The sequence below is a fragment of the Paramisgurnus dabryanus genome, chromosome 20 (genome assembly GCF_030506205.2).
Source record: "Paramisgurnus dabryanus chromosome 20, PD_genome_1.1, whole genome shotgun sequence".
Lineage (NCBI taxonomy): Eukaryota > Metazoa > Chordata > Actinopteri > Cypriniformes > Cobitidae > Paramisgurnus > Paramisgurnus dabryanus.
In genome coordinates, this window is record NC_133356.1 from 33,845,495 (window position 1) to 33,865,628 (window position 20,134).

The 20,134-nt window shown below is 42.0% G+C and overlaps 2 long non-coding RNA genes across 2 annotated transcripts; one reads left to right on the plus strand and one right to left on the minus strand.

Annotated features, from left to right (window-relative positions):
• Nucleotides 1–1,226: 1,226 nt before the first annotated feature.
• LOC141281322 (uncharacterized) lies at nt 1,227–2,506 on the plus strand. The gene is made up of 3 exons (XR_012335563.1): nt 1,227–1,350; nt 1,915–2,051; nt 2,375–2,506. It is a non-coding gene; the product is annotated as an uncharacterized lncRNA (long non-coding RNA).
• Nucleotides 2,151–4,007, minus strand: LOC135730232 (uncharacterized). The gene is made up of 5 exons (XR_010525929.2): nt 3,732–4,007; nt 3,097–3,190; nt 2,866–2,999; nt 2,680–2,783; nt 2,151–2,569 (listed from the first exon to the last, which is right to left on the minus strand). It is a non-coding gene; the product is annotated as an uncharacterized lncRNA (long non-coding RNA).
• Between the last annotated feature and the right edge of the window lie 16,127 nt (nt 4,008–20,134).

Consider the following 20,134-nt stretch of genomic DNA (forward strand, 5'->3'; position numbering starts at 1 on the left):
CTCATAAATCAGTCTGTGAATCCCCAATCGGAAGTAATTATTCTGTCAAAGATCAGCGCTCTTGGATGTTACGTTAAAGTTAATGGGAGAAATGTCTTGTCACATCGTGTGGACGATTAACACTTGGAAAGAGGAATATAAACACTCGTTTTTTTCTGGAGCTATATCTTTTATCAGAACGCGAAAACACCGTGGAACTGCAGGTAAGCACCGCAGCTTTTAAATGTGGACATTGATCATTTACTTTATCGTGATGTGACTATTAAAACATGTTATGAGATATCGTCACTGGTATATTTATAAGCAGCATGCAAAAACATCTCTCTGACACTTATAAAAAACCGTTTTGTATAGTACTGACAAGAACAAAGTTTAATAATAATAATCGAGTGCTCGTATCGCGTTAAGAATAAATGAGAAAGCAATAGTAACGTTATACAAGTATAGTTTTATTAACTTTTACCTCGCGCCAAAACAATAACAACACAAAAGACACTAAATATGAATAAAAAAACAAGTAATCGTTTGATCATGACACCACATACTGCTGATTTGATCTCATTTTGACGATCATAAACAAACAAGGCCAACATGAGAGCCAGGGTATCTCTGTCAGAAATGTAGCCCAGAGAGGGCGGTGGTCAGCGGGGCGAGTGAACACTCACGTTCGCTCATGCTTTGGTTCTCATTCGTACCGAATCTCAGTAAGCACTCGTTCAAACAGGCGCTATCTTTACTAATCGACTGCAGATTTAAATATAATACATATACATTCTCGACTAAACTAATCTTAAAACTACACTTTGTGACCAAGAAACGGTAATATAAAGAAACGGCTTTTCCGTCCATTGAGTTGTTATGAGCTTCAAAGCAGCCGAAAGTTTTACCTGTCATTCTGGCCGCCCTCAAATCCGTGGCGGAAGAAGTAGTTCTCAAACAAAGAGGCTTTTAAAATAACTCCGTTGTTGTTTTTTAGTTTTCGTTTTTCAAACGTGTGCCGTCGAACTGTTGTATAAAAGCAATATCGCTCTCGGAGTCGTGTGATATAGCTCTATATCATCACGGCTGTGATTGCCTCCGGCACTCGGCCTACGGCCTCGTGCCTCTGGCCTAATCACAGCCGTGATGATATAGAGCTATATCACACTCCTACTCGAGCGATATTGCTTAAATAAACGATGGTGTCTGTACTGCCTTACCACTTCAAGCTCGATCCAGAGAGTTCAGACGGCCGTTACGATATAAACGATCTCCGTCAATGAAGGCGATTGGATTTAACTTTTTTAGGTGTCCTTAGCTCTGCCAGAATGCTAAACGAAGACGAAAATGTGTTGCAAAGACATCCAAAAGGTAATTATAACGTACTACATTACTTTGCAAACTATATGGAAACACCAAATGTAGCACATAGAAAGTATTTTTTGAAATGATTATAAAACTATTTCACTTATTAACATTATTTTACTATAGTAAACTTTATTATAAAAGACCGCTTACATACTATATTACTGTGCAAACTATATGGAAACACCAAATGTATCACATAGAAAGTATTTTTTGAAATGATTATAAAACTATTTCATTTGTTAACATTATTTTACTATAGTAAACTTTATTATAAAAGACCGCTTACATACTATATTACTGTGCAAACTATATGGAAACACCAAATGTATCACATAGAAAGTATTTGTTGAAATGATTATAAAACTATTTCATTTGTTAACATTATTTTACTATAGTAAACTTTATTATAAAAGACCGCTTACATACTATATTACTGTGCAAACTATATGGAAACACCAAATGTAGCACAAAGAAAGTATTAATTGAAATGAATGTTCTACATTATTTCACTATGGTAAACTTTTTTATAAAAGACTTACTTATAAGTGCTATGTTTTTACTTATTAGGTTTTAAGGAGAATGCAACATGTTCCAGGGCCTCTTACCTGCGTGATTCATCATCCAGGTTTTGCACAAATTGTCTAAATCCCTACACACAGAACATTTATTGTACCGACTATAAGCCTTTGAGGTGCAGGACTAGAGTAAGTTTTATTACATTTTTAAACCAATAACACTAAAGTATCATTATAGTAACAAAGTACCCAAAAGAACAAAAGATGTAACTTTAAAGAAAATATAATAGTCAGTCAAAAGTTTTTTTTTTTTATTACAAATATATATTTAAATGTTAAACAATATATAAATAAACATACTTTAGTAACCATATTGTGCTCTTGTTTCAAAAATTGTTTAATTCATTTCTTACAGCTATCTATTCAGATAAATGGCATATCAAAGCTTTGTCAGCTGGTGCTATTTAAGACGACACTATAAGGTTATCATCCTGTCGTGTGTTGTTCTCCAGATACGCTTGGAGCTTCCTGATCAGATCGGTCACAATTTTGGCTTTCGACGACCCCTGCACTGAAGATGGCATGCAATCACGTCCTCCTTTGAAGGTCTCTCAAACTGTGATGCCAGGTCCATTGGAATCAGGGTTTCCTTCAGCTTATCTTCAAATACCTCATCAAACACAAGCCTGATCACATCCTCCACATAACTGTAGAAATATTGCAGTCAATAAATCTTTTGTTTTGATCATTTATTTCCCTGCTTCATACATTAAGTTTTTAATTATGAATGTATTTGAAATAAAACATTACTGCTTACGGTATGTCACTTGTGTGTTTTGGGAACATAGCCTTGTACTTTCCCTCTCCTGCTTTTGTTACGGCTTGGTGACATTGTAATGGATGGCTGCAAGGTACAAATACCTGTAAAATATAAACAAGCAATTAATTTATTGTAAAAGTAAATACTACTTTATTTAACACAGTTACTAAAATACTTAAATACCTGCACAGCATTCCAATAAATGAGAAAATCAAAAAATTTTTGCTGCAAATCTGAAATCTCAGGCTACGGACGGCAAAGGCATCCACTGATGATGGTGATGGAAACATTGTGAAACGATGCTACTGCCTGGGTTCCTATGATTATGCAGAGAAAAAAACTTTGTCATCATCAGTTATACATTTAAGACTGGTAGTGGTATCACTAGCTAAATACATCATATGTGTTACATACCTTTGCTCCTCATATGCCAGTCTGACTCCTTGTACTGTGTGTAATGATGTTGCATGTTTGCATACAGTGTAGAAGGATGTGTCCAGCTGCGAATCTAGGATATAGACAAATAAAACAAACATGTATTCAGTCAAAAAGACATATTATAACAATAGAGTACAACGACTATAACTCGTTAGACTATTCATTAAAACGTTAATGTATTACATATTACATGGCCCAACATTAGCAACACACATTACGTGTTTACTTCGTTTCAAAATCTAAGAAAGCTTCAAGTAAATACAACAGTAAAATACATATAACTTTAAACAAATCATCTGTACTTAGAGTTTCTTGAGTTTGATCATGAGAACAAATTTTACTGGTAACAGTTTAGCTGGCATTTGTATTTGTATTTAGCTTAGCAACTTAGCAAGTTTGTAAACATGTCTAAACCAACATCGATAAAAAAAACGATAGTCTGCATAATTCAACATACACGTGTGTAAATATGGTACGTTGTTTATGAAATACTGTATTACAACACAAAACAATTAACTTGCAAGCTTAGCTCTACACGCACATTATGTTAATCTCCGGTTACCGGTTACATAATGTACAGTAAAAGGCAAATAATAAACGTGAATACTTACAGCCTGTGATCCAGAAGTGCACAGTAATCCAACTTTCAAGAGGAGACGTCGTGCAAATCCAGCTTCGGTTCATGAGAAGCAGTTATTGTGAAAACTCCGTGAACAACTTCTGACTGGATTTTTCCGGAACCGTATTAAACATGATGTCCTCTGTGGAAGTCCATAAAGTGCTATTTTGCCCTCGCATCTAAAGAGACAGCGTCTACTCGAGAGATTTAATCGCTTAAACAATGAAACAAGAGTTTGCAAACAGAGTCAAAGCAGGGACTCCCAACCTCCGCCATTTCAGCTCTCTTCTGACTCGGCGCTCCCCACCCCCGTCTTTGAGGGCGTACCCAAGCAAAGCAGAGAGGGCTGAACTATGATAATGTTGGTCTTATCTACGTCACTTATCCCAGGAAGTAAACTGTTGCCTACAATCCGAGTGTTTTTTGTAGTCCTCGAACGTTAGAGACGATAACTCGCGTCATCGTTTTCTTTGAGGTATGTACTTTTTGAATATCGTTAGCATGTACTAATGCACACTTACACACAAAAGGATGTTTAAAAACGTGTATCCCATAATAGGTGCTCTTTAATGCACCGTCCCTCCCCCTTGTGCGGAAAGCAGTTTTTTCTCTAGATCCCTTGAACACAGGATGGAAGACAGTAAATTATGATTAACAATGACTTTTGTGTATAGTTCATATCATACACCATGTGACTTCTGTAACTTTCACCAGCAAAATAAAGAAAAAAAAAGTGCGGTGATGACGATGATGAACTCAGCACCGCGGTTGGCATCTCATTACTGCGGTGACGCGGTTATCGTCACAGCCCTACATGATATAAAACATGTTGTATCCTTGCACCATTACAGCAAGAGTAGAATGACAAAACTCTGACATGTATCCATCACATATGTACAGACATATATACAAACACACAGGAGTCCCAGATAGGAGAAAACAGACTGAAGTTACATAGCACATTACATTTGTTACACTCTTATTAACTCCGGGTCCAGTGGACCCGAACACCTTATATGTAATATAAATGTGTAGGGGGGTACACAGTGTACAGTCATTATAAATTTGATTATTTTTATGTTCTTTATAGAAAATGAGCCAAGGCCAGTGAATTTGAGGTTGAAACAACAACTAATTGCATAATTTTTCTTTCAGTAAACATTCAAAACGGGTCCCACAGACCCGAACACCACACAAGGGTTAAGAACTCGGACTTAAGTCCAACTCGGACCCTTTTGGACTCGGACTTGGACTCGGACTTGAAGTTTAAGGACTTGGTCTTGACTCGTATTTGACAAAGGTGGACTCGGACCCAACTCTATTCATTTATAGTGGTAGATACCAATTTGACGACAAATCACAAATAAATCATTAACTTCAACACTGGTTTGCTGTTACTATATTGACACGAATCATTTTTAACACCTGCTTGTGGATAATAAATACACACTTCTTTACACACTGAGGATGATCCTGTGTAGTATCGCTATTCTACCACTAGATTCTGTGCATAAGCATGCTCCGAGGCAGTGTTGTTTTTGGCAGCCCTTTTAGTTTTCGTTTTAGTCTTAGTCTTTTGGACGAAAATGCTTTTAGTTTTAGTCACATTTTAGTCACTTATGAAATTGTTAGTTTTAGTCACGTTTTAGTCGACGAAAACACAAAAAGGTTTTAGTCAAGTTTAAGTCGACGAAAACGCAAAAAGGTTTTAGTCAAGTTTAAGTCAATTTTAGTAAAAAAAAGTATTTTTTAACAAATTAATTTAGGTTAAAAAGTGTGGTGTATTTAATACTATTAAAATGTGCATTAAGGTTCTCCCTGAGGTCTTGCCATTGTTTTAGTCGATGTGCCTTCTGCGCATGTCATAACAAAAAAGTTGAGCCTGATATACCCTCATGTTGAGTTTGTGTGTTACGCTGAGACCTCACTTATAAATTTGAGAAACGCGTGCCTTGCCTTTTTTAAATACACCACAAAAAGTATAGGAAATGGGCTTAGGTTTGACAAGTAGATACATGTAAAAGCTTAAGCTTACCATGAAATGTGTCACAAGCCGAATGTCGAGTAAAATGTATATGATTGTTAACAGCGTGACTGGTTAGTTACCTTTAAAAAAATATTAGCGTGATGAGCCTTCAGGTGCCGCTTGAGGTTGGTGGTATTCTTCCCATTCTTGCCCTATTTGTGGCCACATTTACCGTCGTCTCCCAATATGCATTCCGTTTTTCTGTCTGATGGATTATACTGAAAGTATGTCCATTAATCATCTCGTCGTTTCCGTTTATTGGCGCCTCCGCTACGTCCTTCGAACTCGCCACAGCCGCAGGTGTGTTGTTGTTGTTTGAAATCTGGTGCGCGTGCGCGGCATGGCGGCAGCCGGGTGGTGGGCGTGACTGTGTTGACCCAAAACAAGGATAGGAAACGGCAGCATTGCTGATACTTTTTAGCTAAAAACAGACAGATTTCACGCAAAATATGCAGAAATGACATGCATTGTAAACGTCAGACTTACATTCATTTTCGTTCCGTCTCGTCTCGTCAACGAAAACTCGAAAGCGTCTCGTCATGTTTTCGTCACCTTAGAGACATTTTTAGCTAGTCATCGTCGCGTTAGCGTCATAAAAAATAGGTGCGTCAACGAAATCATTTCGTTATCGTCATCGTTGACGAAAACAACACTGCTCCGAGGTGTATATTTACACACATTTCTACATATTTGATAAATTCCACACTTTACGTAAAACTGTTCCTATGCACATTTTATGCACACTTCTGTTCGTACGCACGCTTGATAAATTAGGCCCCAGAAGCCTGGCATGGAGGTTCCAGAGATCCACCCTCAAGTGCCAGATTGTGCCCTGAGAGAGAGATCTGACCAGCGAGCTCCGAAGAACGAGAGCGTCTGAATGGTTTTCGCCGTCTCCTTTTATACATGTAAGTGTGGGCGAAGACTGGTATACAAATACCATTCGCACAATTTCATTGCAGTTTCATTGTCAGACAAGATTGGCTCTCAAGAGCACATGTTGAGTGGATGACAGAAAGGGAACAGGTTTTCTTATAATAATTTATATATAAAATACTTTGACATGAAATATATTAAGGATGTGGACATGCAATGAGCCTTTCACAAATTTTGTAAACAATATTTTTATTTACTCTTGTATAATATCCATGCAGCATTAACTCATTTTTAAATATTAATTATATTGTAGTGATTTTGACATGGGCACAAATTAATTTAGTGATTTTCACATGTGCAACCATTGGTTAGTATGCCATTCACAGGACACTGAAAGTTTCACCTCAACTGTGTGTGCGTGTGTGTGTCAAATGAACCCTTCCTCCTCTACTTCAGGGCACCAGCTAAAGAACTTCACTTTAACATTAAGAATTATCTAAATAAACCATTCAACAAATAAGAAAATATGTAAATTAGAGGGAGTTTGTCATCTTATTTATCTGAAGGATTTTGTGAGATTCTGACGAGCTTGTAGAACCCTTTATGTTAGGGATGACAGAACACAGGAATCCTAGCGCATAGGTATTTAATAGATGTGTAGGAGACAAACACTCAATGTACTCAAAATATGTATAGTAGACAAACACTCGATGTAATCAGAATATGTATAATTGACAGTCAGTATGTAGAATAGAAAAACACTCGGTGTCCTTGTGAATGGTGCATGGAGGAGATAACACTAGATCAGAAATCTTCAGACGTGCTCCTTCGGGAAGGTCGGTAGTGGGAAACACAGCACTAAGCCGTAGGACATCCACTAAGCCCGATATGTAATCCTGGCGGGGCACAGAGAGAGAGAGAGAGGTAAATGCTGGAAGACTTCAGCTGGGAAGCCGCTGGACAGCGCTCTGAAAATCAACAGTGCACTAAGAGCTGGACAGCGCTCTGATGTATCTCACAATGCGGAGATCAAACTCGACTGAGCCACAGCAGCCGAGCCAGAGAGCTGAAATGTGAGCAAATCCAGCAGTCAGACAGCGAAGACGGGGCACCAATTCACGGGAGAGCAGATACTGAACGGGAGTCTGAAGGGGCAAAGGCAGCAGAGAGCACAGACGGTAATTATAATTATTACACAGAACACGACTAGACAGGAACTAGACACGCTAGCGGGCATGAACATACAATGAAGAACTTGTAAAGAACAGAGGGAACGAGGGGAATCTAAATCAAACCGAATTGGGCATAAATCAGAACAGGTGTGTGACGCCGGTGAGAAGAGTCAGAGCTAATTGGATCACCAGGTGGGAGGCGCGCACGTGTGGAGCTGTCAAAACAAAACACATTATGAAACAAAGACAAAGCGGCCGGTAAGACCGAAATCATGACAGGACTCCCCCCCACGACCGCCACCGGGCGGTCCATGAGGAAGCTCACCCCGTCGCCGACGGAGATCCTTGATCAGCCCAGGGTCCAGAATGTCCCGGGCCAGTACCCAACACCTCTCCTCCAGATATTGAAATCTCCTACCCCGGCGACGCACATCTAGTAGGGACTTAACTGAATAAACGGGAGCGCCATCTACAAGCTGAGGGGTGGGAGAGGAGGGGGCAGAGGGAACAGGGTTAAGGTGGGAAAAATAAATCGGTTTAAGCTTGGAAACATGGAAAACCGGGTGAACCCGACCGAGTGCTGGGGGCAATCTGAGCCGAACCGTCACGGGATTAATAACCTTCACTATGCTGTATGGCCCAAGGAATCGTGGAGCCAGCTTGCGAGAGGGCTCACGGAGAGGTAAATCCTTGGACGAAAGCCATACTTTCTGCCCACAGATAAAACGGGGCGCGGGTCTACGGTGACGGTCGGCCGCGGCTTTGGTTCGTCTGGAAACCTGACGTAATGTAAATCTAACCTTCCTCCAGGTGCGTTTGCAACGACGGACGAAAGCCAGCGCAGACGGAACCACCGCATCAGGTTCTTGGGACGGGAATAAAGGAGGCTGAAACCCCATGGACGCCTCAAATGGGGACATATTCAGAGAAGACACGGGGAGAGAATTATGGGCGTATTCGACCCAGGGTAGCTGTTGGCACCAGGAGCTCAGATATAGCGATGTCAGACAGCGGAGAGCTCTACCTAAATCTTGGTAAGCCCGTTCACATTGCCCGTTGGTCTGAGGGTGATACCCCGAAGACAAGCTGGCTGTGGAGCCAATTTGTCTACAGAATTCCTGCCAGAAACAAGAAATAAACTGAGGACCCCTATCTGAAACTACGTCTGTGGGCAGACCATGTAAGCAAAAGATGTGTTCGATCATTACCTGGGCTGTTTCTTTGGCAGAGGGAAGCTTGGGCAAAGGGACAAAGTGAGCCACCTTGGAGAAGCGGTCCACAATGGTCAAAACAACAGTGTTTCCCTTAGAACTAGGCAAATTGGTCACAAAATCAATGGCGATATGAGACCAAGGGCGAGAGAGGGATGGGTAAAGGTTTAAGCAGACCAATAAAGCTTGATGAGAGGCCTTATTACGGGCACAAATCTGACAGGCTAACACAAACTGTCTGACATCGGGACCCATAGAGGGCCACCAGAAATGCTGACGCACGGTAGCCAACGTTCTCTGAACCCCCGGATGGCAAACAAACTTGGACTCGTGACCCCACCGGATGACCTCGGAGCGAAGAGAATCCGGAACCCACAATCAACCCGCTGGGCACTCATCTGGCACTTCCACCTCCCGGCCGGCCCGTCTCACCCGTTGTTCTATTCCCCAGCGCAGGGCACCCACCACCTGCCCCTCCGGGAGGATGGTTTCGTCCCCAGAGGAACCGGGGCTTTCGAACAAACGAGAGAGAGCATCGGGCTTCATAGGGTGAAGTTAAATCTGTCAAAGAAGAGCGCCCAACGAGCCTGACGAGAAGATAATCTCCTGGCTGAACGGATGTATTCCAGGTTCTTATGATCCGTCCAGACCAGGAAGGGCTCCGAGGTCCCCTCTAACCAGTGACGCCACTCACCCAAAGCCAGTCTGACCGCCAGCAGCTCCCGATTACCTATGTCATAATTTCGCTCTGCTGGGTTTAACCGATGGGAGAAAAAGGAACAGGGATGCACCTTGCCATCCTTTGCAGACCGCTGAGATAAAACGGCGCCTACCCCGACATCCGAAGCATCCACCTCCACAATAAATTGAGCAGCAGGATCTGGAATAGAGAGAACAGGAGCAGAGATAAACCGGGACTTTAAATTATCAAAGGCCTCCTGAGCACTAGAATTCCAGACAAACCTCTCCTTAGTGGAAGTGAGAGCAGTAAGAGGCTGAGCAACCTGACCGTAATTTTTGATAAATCGCCGGGTCGGGACGTATCTCACCGGCTGCAACAACAAAACCCAAGAACGAAACTGACCTACGATGGAATTTGCACTTCTCCGCCTTCACATAAAGCTTGTTCTCTAATAACCTGTGTAAGACTCGGCGGACATGCTGAGTGTGTTCCTGCATAGAGGGGGAAAAGATGAGAATATCATCTATATACACAAAGACAAACTTGTTAATCATGTCTCTCAGCACATCATTGACCAGAGTTTGGAAGACAGAGGGGGCGTTACAAAGCCCTAACGGCAAAACTCAGTACTCAAAGTGTCCGGTTTCCCACAATAGTGGCACAAAGCATTCAGCAGATGTCTATCTCTCTCTCTCTCTGTGACAGGCGCATGCGCCCCAGTTGCATGGGCTCCGGCTCGACAGGTGGTGAGGTCGAGGAAGAGGGTGAAACAGTGGTCTCATCCATGAAGACCCGCTGGCGGAGAGAGCGGCGCTGATTGCGAAGTAACCTCCGGGCTTCGATCCGGAGAGCTAAATCAATTATGGCATCTAGAGAGGGAGGAAGATCATGGACCGCGATCTCGTCCTGGAGACCATCAGACAGCCCCTCAACAAACTGCGCTCGAAGAGCCACTTCATTCCAGTGGCAGGCAGCCACTAAGGTCTTGAACTCTATGGCGTACTAGGTGACTGTGTGTCCTCCCTGAACCAGATGAGCCAACCGAGCCGCAGCAAGCAAGGATCGCGGGCATCACACACGGCCGTAGCCCAGTCACGGGCCTTGCCAACCAGAAGGGTGACTAAGTACCCCATTCGGGTGCGCTCAGAGGAATAGCGGCGTGGCTGGAGGGCAAATACCAGGGAACATTGTGAAAGAAACGCCCAGCAGGAGGCGGGATTGCCATCATAAGGCGGTGGGGTTGTGGCATGAGGCTCCGTCTCAGACTGCTGACTGGGTTGGACCTGGTCAAGACGCGAGGAAAGATCTGCTATACGAGAGGATAAATCCTCAACCTCCTGAGAAGTGGTAGAGAGACGGGCAGAGTGTTGGCCCAGCCATGAGCCCTGCTGGGCGAGCGCCTTCCGAAGTCCGTCAACCTCCGCGGGATCCATCTTGGTAAGTTCGTCCTGTTAGGGATGACAGAACACAGGAATCCCAGCGCAGATGTATTTAATAGATGTGTAGGAGACAAACACACAATGTACTCAAAATATGTATAGTAGACAAACACTCGATGTAATCAGAATATGTATAATTGACAGTCAGTATGTAGAATAGAATAACACTCGGTGTCCTTGTGAATGGTGCGAGGAGGAGATAACACTAGATCGGAAATCTTCAGATGGGCTCCTTCGCAAAAGGTCGGTAGTGGGAAACACAGCACTAAGCCGTAGGACATCCACTAAGCCCGAGATGTAATCCTGGCGGGGCACAGAGAGAGAGAGGTAAATGCTGGAAGACTTCAGCTGGGAAGCCGCTGGACAGCGCTCTGAAAATCAACAGCGCACTAAGAGCTGGACAGCGCTCTGATGTATCTCACGATGCGGAGATCAAACTGGACTGAGCCACAGCAGCCGAGCCAGAGAGCTGAAACGTGAGCAAATCCAGCAGTCAGACAGCGAAGACGGGGCACCAATTCACGGGAGAGCAGATACTGAATGGGAGTCTGAAGGGGCAAAGGCAGCAGAGAGCACAGACGGTAAATATAATTATTACACAGAACACGACTAGACAGGAACTAGACAAGCTAGCGGGCATGAACATACAATGACGAACTTGCAAAGAACAGAGGGAACGAGGGGAATTTAAATCAAACCGGATTGGGCATAAATCAGAACAGGTGTGTGACGCCGGTGAGAAGAGTCAGAGCTAATGAGATCACCAGGTGGGAGGCGCGCACGTGTGGAGCTGTCAAAACAAAACACATAATGAAACAAAGACAAAGCGGCCGGTAAGACCGAAATCATGACACTTTAACTGTATTATCAACACAAGGAAGACACAGTGGTAATACAATGGAATTTATTAACAAAAGATAAACAAGAAAACTAAAAACACTACTAAATGATACTAAAATACTAAAGAATAGAAAAAGATAGAGGGCCCTATCTTGCACCCAGCGCAATTGACTTTGTCAGTGACGCATGTATCATTCGTATTTTGCGCCGGCGCACAGCGGGGATTTTTTCCCTCCACAGATGCACGTCAGCAAACTAGGGAATGAACTTGCGCTCCCTGGGCGGTTCAGCGCAAAAAGGAGGCGTGTTGCGGCGCAAACCATCTCTTATGCTATTTTGCAGTTTTAAAAAAACAATTGGGCTAGTGCTACTAACAAAAAAAAACTAGTCTAAAGTCAGTGGCGCGTTGCGCGTGGTTCATTATGCTATTTTAAGGGCGCATGCTTGACCATAATGTATAGCGTGCACAACGCGCATACACTTTGCTTATCTAATCTACACAGATGCAACAGTTATTTTTGCAAATCATAAATTGTTACACTTAAAAATATTAACACACGAGATAAGGGGAATCATAGTGGTGAGCATTGTGGTGATAGTTTTTATTTATTCTCATGCAAATAACGATTAAAATATTTTCATAACTTTGTTGTGTGGCTGTATTACGTTTATTTTATGTAAATAATAGTTAAAATGTTTTCATAAGAAACCTTAATGTATATGAACTTGATTTGTAAGAGTACTTTGGGGTTGGACCTTGCTTGCGTTTCTTGGGTCCGATTTCAAAGCCCCCAAACCCTTTCAGCGGTGAGGGTGGACGCAGTGATGTCCTCTGCTGGCGTCAAGTCCTGAGGCAGATCCACCTCCCGTTACACGGCGTGCCCGATTTATGCTGGCAAGCGTGGGATTCCCCCGTACAAGGACGTCGGTCTCCTCGGCTGTGAACCGCTCCTGGCGTGCGCCTGGTAAATCCGTCATAATAATAGCAACCCGCCATGGAATTTGCGCCCTTGCGTTTAAAGGGAATGTTGGCTAGCGTTCTGATTGGTTTATTTGACGTTACGCCCAAACCACACCTATGAATAATGAACCTACTTCAGACCAACCCCTTATTGATTTGCGCCTGGCGCAAGAGTTATTTCTCACGCCGGGAAAATAGCAACAGCGCCCAAGATCCGCCCACAAACTCACTTGCGCGTTGCGCTTCGCACTTGCGTTTCAGATCGTTAAAATAGAGCCCAGAAACTAAAATGCAAAGAATAGAAAATTGAAGTGACTGTGTTGAATTTATGGCAGAATGTTTTCTGTTTCTGATCAAATAAACACATTATTTTAATTAAAGAATTATCTGATAAACATTAAAGAAATCAGTTATGCAATATTGAAAATTTATGGTAATTAGTTACTAATATAATAGACCAATACCATGGTTTCAGGAAAGATTTGGTTGTGTTATATTTACGTTCTGTGCGGTCGCATGAGCTGTCCTTTGGTGGCCTGTTGGCCACGTATCAGGCTTTCTTGTACTGCAATGGGGAAAGCGTCAGGTTCAGTTCAACAGCCTTGAACACGAAGCGCTGTGAAAATGCTGATCTCCGGGAAGCACCGAGAGGATTCTAGCGATCTGGAACACGCAGACACGATCCTGTAGTCAGTGCAGAAGGTCCTTAACCAATCTGGAATACGCAGATTAAAGGCCTCTTGAAGTGTAGGCTTGCTCTTCTGAGCTTCACCTTGTTGCAGAAGAGGTTATTGCCTTTCTGGACGTGAGGCTCGAAACGTGGTGTAATCTGATCAGTCTCTGGACGCAGAGGAAGCCCACAGAATGTGGATAAGAACTTGTCACGGCCAAGGGGCTGGCGCTTACTTTGCTAAGCCACGCCCCTTCTCAACTTCCACCTCGAGGAGGTCCCCAAAGCCAACCCAATGACCAGACAACACGAGAACAGGTAAGTATTAAAACAATCTTTATTTAAATATTTAAAATGTAGTGGGGAAATGGGGAGGGGGAATTAAAACTGGTTGCTAGCTCTGCCCTCCAGGTGGGCCTCAGCCGGGGGTAACGGGAAGCAAGGGGCCAACGGGGGTCCAGGACGTGGGACTCAGGCCCCGGCCGAGCCTAATTAATCCGTGGCGCGCTCCTTCTTCCTCCTGGAGGCAGAATTAAAACCAATTGAGTGGGGGGGGGTTAATATTTGGGTTGCGTACCTGGATCCTTCCCGTGAAGGCTCTCCCTTGCGTTTTCACAACTTGTGCAGGTTCCTCACAACTCCTCTCTTATCCCTCCACAGGTATCGACCTGGACACAGTAGCACAACTTGTAAGCTTCAAGATGGCGCTCCCTCTCAACTGGACTCAGCGTACCGCAAGTACAGGTTTTCACTCGGTTTATCCTCAGAATAATCACGCTCTCTCCTCTTCTCTCCACAGGTATCGACTTGGACACAAAGCACAGTTAGTTTGCTTTACGATGGCTCTCACCTCTTGGCTGGACTCAGCGTACCGTAAGTACAGGTTGTCACTCTGTCTCTCCTCAGAATAATCACTCTCTCTCCTCTTCTCTCCACAGATATCGACTTGGACACAAAGCACAGTTAGTTTGCTTTACAATGGCTCTCACCTCTCAGCTGGACTCAGCGTACCGTAAGTACAGGTTGTCACTCTGTTTCTCCTCAGAATAATCACTCTCTCTCCTCTTCTCTCCACAGGTATCGACTTGGGCACAAAGCACAGTTAATTTGCTTTACAATGGCTCTCACCTCTCTACTGGACTCGGCGTACCGTAAGTGCAGGTCTCACTCTGGTTATTCACTTCCTCTGTTCTTTCCTCCACAGGTATCAACTTGGACACAGAAACACAGTTATTTGGCTTTGTATGGCTCTCACCTCTCTGCTGGATACAGCGCACCGTAAGTACAGGTTTCTTCGATCTCTCCTCAGGTTATTCACTTTCTCTGTCCTTCGCTCCACAGGTATCCGCTCAGCGAAACGTCTGATGGAGTAAGTCGCCCCTATGTGGTGTCGGGGGCGAACCCTCTCGACGTCTGTGCGGTGGCAGGGGGGTGGGATAACTCAACGTCTCACCGGGCCGAGCGCTTCCCTTTCCTACTGCCGTCAGGCGTTCGAACGCTGGACCGGGGCGCCCCTTTGTAGAGGCCACGGGACGATGAGAATCACTTCACCTCGCTCTCTGCAATAATAAGACTCGCACAGTTTACAGTGTTAAGTAGTAATAGCCACAAATCGTACTCACGATGCTGCTGCTTCTACAGCTCTTCGTTGAAACTCGCACCACCCACCAAATATCTAGGCGGGACAGGATCGTCTCGGGGCACCGTGCTATTTTCTAAGCTCTGAAACACGCTCACAACATATGCAGGGTCAAGTCAAGCTAGGGCCAGCAGCCTCTTGGTCTTCCTTTAGCGAAGTGCGTGAAAGCGGGGGTCTGTCAGACAAGACATACAGCAATCCACAGCAACCCACAGCAATATACAACACCACGTCAAACTTAAAGGTTTTCACAGCACAAAAGACTCACCCACCACGCTCAGTGCACAAAAAGGACTCCCGTCTTCCTTTGCTTCACTTTAGTCAGATCTGGCGATGGATAATGCGGCCCAGCTAATGATGTCGTCGTTGTGACTGCTTCAGTAAAACATCCACTCGGCTCACCCACCACGCTGTAATAGGGGTAGGGCCGTTCTCTTTCTCCTGAAGAGAGTTAGAATATACCAGGTCAATACAACAATCACTTTCGCTTGCTCTGGTACTCACAGCGTTTGTCGGTTTAAATATCCACTTTCACTTTGTCTCAATCCGTCATGTGTTCGTTCTTCTCATCACCTTTAAGGTTTACAATGTCCTCACCATTTACTGTTCCAGCCTGTGAGAGAGAGAGAGTTAAACAGCCACAAAACACAGCGTACCAGCGGGCACAACACAGTGCTTACACACACCCAAAAGGTCTCCTTGACTGTGAATAAACTCAGCCTTAAGTACTGCTTTGTTCAGCGTATCTTCCAATCATCGCCCGCTGTTCTCAACTAGGCACAGGTGCGTTGAATTTCCCAATCTTCTCCCTTACGGCGCTACCGCTACTAAGTCCGGTGTTCGGTTCTTCCGGTCTGGGCGGAAACACTTCCGGGCGGAACCAAACTTTCCCAACTTTGGTTCCGCCCCCCCCCTAAAAGATCGTCACCTTGTGACAAACTCATTTGCATAGGATAAACTACGGAGTTTAACTTTGTCTCTGGAATTTAATCTATGCATTTTCCACTTACCAAACCATTTCCAAAATACCATTGGCATTGTCGTGAGTTTAAAAAGTATAAACATGACAGCAAAATGTTACTATATAATACATGCATTCATTCATTCATTTGTTAATAACTGTAACTACATATCAAAACATCATTTTCTTCTCCGCTTTGGCATGGAGGTCAGCCATAAAAGAGTATGTTAACTCACCCAAATCCAGCAATTGGGGAGGGGCCTGGAATGCTTTGTTGTAAGCTGGGCCCGGTTCCCCGATAACGTTAACTCTTATCGTGCTAAGAAGACTCAAAAAGATATATCTTACCAAAGTTGTTGATGTTCCTAAGTGTGTTCCCCAAAGTGTCTCTTAGGAAGCTTCTTAACACGCTGCCTTTAAGTTCGACGTACAATGGCGCTGTCCCAAGTGAAGGTGCTGAATTATTTGCGATCGATCACTCAGGGATCGATTTCACGCAAAAGTGCATTATGACGTTAAGAAAGACAACACGTTATATACAAATGGAACATTACTCAAATTATTCCAGTCACATTTATTTTAACATAATTTAAGTTATCCGTAAAATATAGACTATTAATTAAATGATCAAATTGTCAGTAATACGGGTAGACGAACCGGGTATCCCTTGCTATTTATCCACCCTCCTTATCCCGTTGTGCCACATGTGCCGCTTCTTGAGATGGGTTTTGACTTTAAAAAAATATGTAATACACTTTTATACGAATGTTAAGGTACTTAACAATCAGAATTGATTGGCAAGCAGCTGCAGTATTTCTGTTTAATGCGGTATTGCTTACCATTAATGTTTTCAATAAAAAGCAACCTAGTTAGAAGGAGAATATGGTCTGAGAAGATCTAGCAGCTCCATAACGAGTTGTCTTGGAAGGCGATTTTTTTATTTAGCCATGTCAGGCAAAATGTCAAAAGGTTTAAGGGTTGACGAATAAGAAAGTTGGCATGGACTAAACAGTTACGCGCCCGGCCCCGGTGTTGTGTGGAAGTCTGTTCCCCCTATGTTTCCCTTTAGTGTACGGTTTTTATAGCATTTTATCACATTATACGTTTATTTTATATACATTGAAAGTTTTAATGGCTACTGGGATGTATATGTGTGCATTTATGTAATGTATCTTGACTGTTCTTGATTGTAAGTCAATTATTTTTACAGTATGAATCATATTATATGTATAATATATATTTATTATGTTTGGAAACATAACAGTTTTAAAACAAACAGTAGAGAAAAAAAGAAAAGAAAAAGACAGGCTATATGTTAAAAGACATAAAACTGTCAAATATGAAATATTTAATAAATTGTATAATAGAATACATTATATTATTGCTTTTTAGTATAACCAATTGAAATCTTTAATCTTTCTAAATAAATTATAAATGTAACGTGATGAAAACGCTATAAACATAGAGGGAACAGACTTCAATGAGGAACAAATACCGGCGCCGTCTTTGATTCATTAGTTCTGACACCAAATAAAGTCAACTGCATAAATAGTCCTGTATCCATTGCAAACATATTATATTACAAGTCTTAAAAATGTCCATAACATAAAATCATTGTCAGCATACCATTTTTTGACTTGTACTTACGAATGGTCCAGACCAACCTTACAAAAGTGTGACTTACAGAAGATATTCTTAGCGTACGAACGTTTTGGGAATCGTGCCATAGAGTTAAGAGAGAGGTTAAGGAATAGGTGAAGAACTACTTAGCGATAAGAACGTTTTGGGGAACCGGGCCCAGAACTGTCTGCAGTCTGCTAGAGCACCCAGAACCAGAGTTATACACTATCAAAGACAGTATTTACAACATAAAAAAATAAAATTTGGTGTTTTATCATATGAAAAACAACATAAATAACAATATTTGTCACAAACAGCAGCTTTTTATGTAACTTCAAAGGGTTTTCTGCAAAATGATAGAAAGATATTGCATTTATTCCACTGTATGTGGTTATGGGAGCACTTCAAATATTTTTAGGCAGAAATTGTATTCAAAAAGGGTATTATTCCTCCCATCAGTTGGAGTAAAATAACTTTTGCATTTATTATGATAGAGAAAAAATTCCTTTTTCCTCTGTAAGCTGGCAATTGCTGGAATCAAACAAAACTGTCTGCAGGTTTCGTTACCACTCATGGCCAGAGTTATACACTTTTAAATACAGACTTTAGAAAAAAACCATCAAAAAGCGCCTATTTATTTTTGTGTTTATTAGAGGACTGACAACACATACAACCATGTTGAGCACTTTTAACAGTGTTTTATGTAATTACAAAGGGTTTCCTGTAAAATGATATCAAACTTTTGTATGTGCACCTCTGCTTGTGGGTATGAGAAGCTTTTGAAATTGGGTAGGCCAAATCTAGGCGGAAATCCCCAAAATAGCCTCAGACTGTAAGAGGTTAATATTCATCTGAATTTCATCAGCTTGTTGCTTCGCTGACGGAGCTTCTTCCAGAAGCGACTGCTATATGTTTTATTAACCAAAAGATGGCACTGTTTTCGATACCCTCGTTGAGGCTTCGAATCATGGTTCAAAACGGAAAGAGAAGTATCCGTGCTTGATTCGATGCTTCATTTACCCATCACTACGAACTGCAGTGTCGTCCAATCGGCGATGTCTCATGTTGCCCACTGGTACCTACCTCTTCTGGTAGGTTAATGTAGTTGTGTTTTTTAATTTGTAGTTGTTTTTAATTTGTTGTTGTGTTTTTTAATTTGTTGTAGTGTTTTTTACTTTGTAGTTGTTTTTTATTTTGTTGTAGTGATTTTATTTTGATGTAGTGGTTTTTAATTTGTGGTTGTGTTTTTAATTTGTGGTAGTGTTTTTTTATTTGTAGTTGTGTTTTTAATTTGTTGTAGTGTTTTTTAATTTGTAGTTGTGTTTTTAATTTGTTGTTGTTTTTTAATTTGTTGCAGTGTTTTTTAATTTGTTGTGGTGTTTTTTTAATTTGTTGTTGTTGTTTAGTAATTTGTTGTTGTGGTTTCCACTTCAAGGCCACCGTTAGGGACACTTCATCCATTTGCATAAAGATTTGTACATAAGAACCCCAGTCAGGTTTTTGAATGGTCGTGCATCATTTCCTCAGTTGTCACTGAGACAGGAGAAATACAGATTTCAGTGTTGCACTTCCTTCTTTCAATGATGCATCATTTTGCATCATTGAAAGAAGGAAGTCCAATATCTTTCTTGAGGGGGTGAGACTACAAACACCCCTTTTCTCGGTCAAATAGGCACCAAATTCTATATGTATGTTACATTTCGACTACAAATATGATGCACTTTCAATAAAGATTAATGTTTCTACGGGTGAAATGCTCCTTTAAAAACCTGTATAAAAAACAAAAGAAGGAGCACAAGCAATGCTTGACCAAACCGATCATTATTTTCCATAGTAGGGGCAAAGAATACTATGGATGTGAGTGGGGCTCATGAACGGTTTGGTTACAAACATTTCTCAAAATATCTTCCTTTTTTGTTTGTTAGAACAACAAAAACTAGATAGAAAAGTTTGAAGACAAACTTTATGTTGGCTTGACAAAGCCTAGCCTGAATGTTTAAAACAGATTGAGAGAAATTTAAAACAAGTTTAGTTTAGTATTATAACTTTCCGTAAACATGATACCAAAAGTTACCATGTTAGCATGTTTAGCACTAAGTTAGCATGATGCTAACATGAATTAGCATGAAGCTAGCATGATGATAACATGAATTAGCATGAAGCTAACATGATGCTAACATGAATTAGCATGATGCTAACATGAATTAACATGAAGCTAACATGATGCTAACATGAATTATGCATTAGCATGAAGCTAGCACGACGTTAACATGAATTAGCATGAAGCTAGCACGACGC